The following is a 2729-nucleotide window of genomic DNA, read 5'->3' on the forward strand; positions in this document are numbered from 1 at the left end:
GAAAACCTGTCTTCACTAAAAACACAAAAAAATTAGCCGGGCCTGGTGGCATGTGCCTGTAGTCCCAGATACCCATGGGGTTGAGGGAGGAGAATTGCTTGAACCCAGGAGGCTGAGGTCGCAGTGAGCCGATATTGCACCCCTGCACTCCAGGCTGGGCAACAGAGTGAGACTCTGTCTCAAAAAAATAAACAAAACAAAAACACTTAACCTGCAATCAAGCCTGTGTCTCGTGCCTTGCTGATTCTGACTTTGCCTAAGGTCGTGCTGAGCTCCATCCACAGATGTGACACAGGCTTGCAATGGATAGCGTGGCTAGATCGGAGAGCGGGGAACTGGGGGCCTGGGAAGGGGAGGGACACTTCCAAAGGGCTGCTCTAGTTTTGCCTTCAGGGGAGCCCAGGACCTGGGATCACATGTTGATGGCAGACAGGGTCAGGGCTGCCACTTGAATGCTTTCGGATCTGAAGAGGTTCAAAACAGCTCACTGGGTTCTTATGTATCAGAAAAGGTCACTTCCAGGCTTCAAGAAACAAACCGAAACGTGATTCTTGAACTGAAAGCTTGGATTACATCCACCCGAAGATCTGGAGTGCAGGGCCATCGTGTTCTCTTTTGGCTCCTCCTCTGGAAACAGCATTTTCCCAGTCATTTTGGCAGGTTCTGAAGGAGGTCGCAGACCTGGGAGGCAGCTGGCAGAAAGGCAGGGACCCTGGACAGCCAGTGGTTCCCCACTAGGAATTCACCATGCATGACTCAATCAGAACCCACGTCACATCTCAATGTCAGTCGTGCTGCTGGGTCCGGAGGTTCGGGGGTCCAGCAGACACTCCCTGGAGGCAGAGCCACATGGGCGGGACCCCGACAGACCAAGCACTTTGCAATAAAATAACCTGTGTGAGTTGCAGGTGAGTTGTAGGGAGTCTCCCACTAATTTGGAGAGACTTTGAACAAGTTACCGAAATGATCTGAGCCAGTGGGGTTAATGAAACACAGCTCATAGGGTTTAGGGTGTGTGAAGTAAGCAGAGTCCCCATACATGATGGCTGTTTCTCTTGTGATGTCACCTTTCTTTGTATCCCTGTCTTGACGCTCAGGCCCTCCATACACTGGCACTTGGGCAGATACAAGTCTGGGAGTAACACCAAACCACTTTCTGCTTAGACTTACCAGTCAAAGAGGTCATGCCTGCTGTCAGGGGTCTGGGACCTGGGGACCTTGCCATATATACATCATGGCTTGGTAAAATTTGTCCTCCTCCCATGTGGCCTTTGCCTTTTTTGTTTTTTCTAGGAGTCTTGCTGCCCTGTCGCCCAGACTGGAGTGTAGTGGCACCATCTGGGCCCACTACAATCTCCATCTCCCAGGTTCAAGTGATTCTCTTGCCTCAGCCACCTGAATAACTGAGATTACAGGCACCCACCACCATACCCGGCTAAGTTTTGTATTTTTAGTATAGACGGATTTCACCATGTTGGCCAGGCGGTCTCGAACTTCTGACCTCAAATGATCCACCTGCCTTGACCTCCCAAAGTGCTGGGATTACAGCCTTTGCCTTTTGCTACAGAAGAGTCTTTACTCAGCAGGTCTATTCCCCCAGTCTCTTGGACAGACCCGCTATCCCTGGATTAGTTGAGCTGCCTGTTTTACCCTCCTCCCTAGCTCTGTGAAGTCTTCTGGAGGTGCAGGGACACAGACTGCGGCTGAAGAAGAGCTGGCGAATTCGCCCCCCACCACCCACCCGAGAGCACCCCTCTCCCCAGCTCCCCTGCCCCTCCCATGCACTCAGCTTTTGCTCTGGGGATGCACAGGGAGAGCATCTTTAGCAAATGGTCTCAGTGACTCTGGGGGCCTCTCCTGAGTCCACTCTAATAGCGAGCCATTCCGGAACAAGTTCTTCCCAGAGGCAGCAGGGAGGCTGGAGAAGAAAGAAGGACAGCCCAGAGGCTGTCCAGGGCCAGGAGTGGTGATGGTGAGGGTGGGAGTCGGCAGAAGCAATCAGCTGAGCTCAGGCTTTGGGGGCTAAGGAGTAGAGCTTTAGAAACCAGAGGCCATCACTTAGCTCTGGAAAATCAACCACCTAAAGGGGGCTGCCAGGACTCATTGGGACAACATGACTGTGTAAGCAGGAAATGCGGGAGAATCTACATAACACTGGGATTAAGGGAGTGAATTTAAAAGGTCCTTGATTCAAGGACAATAAATATATATATATCTTTTTGAGATGGAGTCTCGCTCTGTTGCCCAGGCTGGAGTGCAGTGGTCTCGACTCACTGAGAACTCCGCCTCCCGGGTTCAAGTGATTCTCCTGCCTCAGCCTCTCGAGTAGCTGGGACTACAGGCGTGCATCAACACGCCCAGCTCTACTTTCTGTATTTTTAGTAGAGATGGGGTTTTACCATGTTGGCCAGGATGGTCTTGATCTCTTGACCTTGTGATCCACCCACCTGAGCCTCCCAAAGTGCTGGGATTACAGGCGTGAGCCACCATGCCTGGCCTCAAGGTCAATATTTTAAAAAATCAACTGGATTTCTACACACCAGTAACAACATAAAATTTTTAAAAGGGGCCAGGCGCAGTGGCTCACGCCTGTAATCCCAGAACTTTGGGAGGCCGAGGTGGGCAGATCACGAGGTCAGGAGATCGAGACTGTCCTGGCTAACACAGTGAAACCCCGTCTCTACTAAAAATACAAAACGTTAGCCGGGCATGGTGGCGGGCGCCTGTAG

At 51.7% G+C, this 2729-nt stretch overlaps 1 protein-coding gene across 5 annotated transcripts in view; it reads right to left on the bottom strand.

Annotated features, from left to right (window-relative positions):
- PAK6 (p21 protein (Cdc42/Rac)-activated kinase 6) overlaps positions 1-2729 on the bottom strand; it is a 61770-nt gene that overhangs the window by 13667 nt on the left and 45374 nt on the right. The gene's annotated exons all lie outside the window — the stretch shown is intronic.

This window comes from Colobus angolensis, unplaced genomic scaffold, assembly GCF_000951035.1.
Source record: "Colobus angolensis palliatus isolate OR3802 unplaced genomic scaffold, Cang.pa_1.0 Scaffold97, whole genome shotgun sequence".
Taxonomy (NCBI): domain Eukaryota; kingdom Metazoa; phylum Chordata; class Mammalia; order Primates; family Cercopithecidae; genus Colobus; species Colobus angolensis.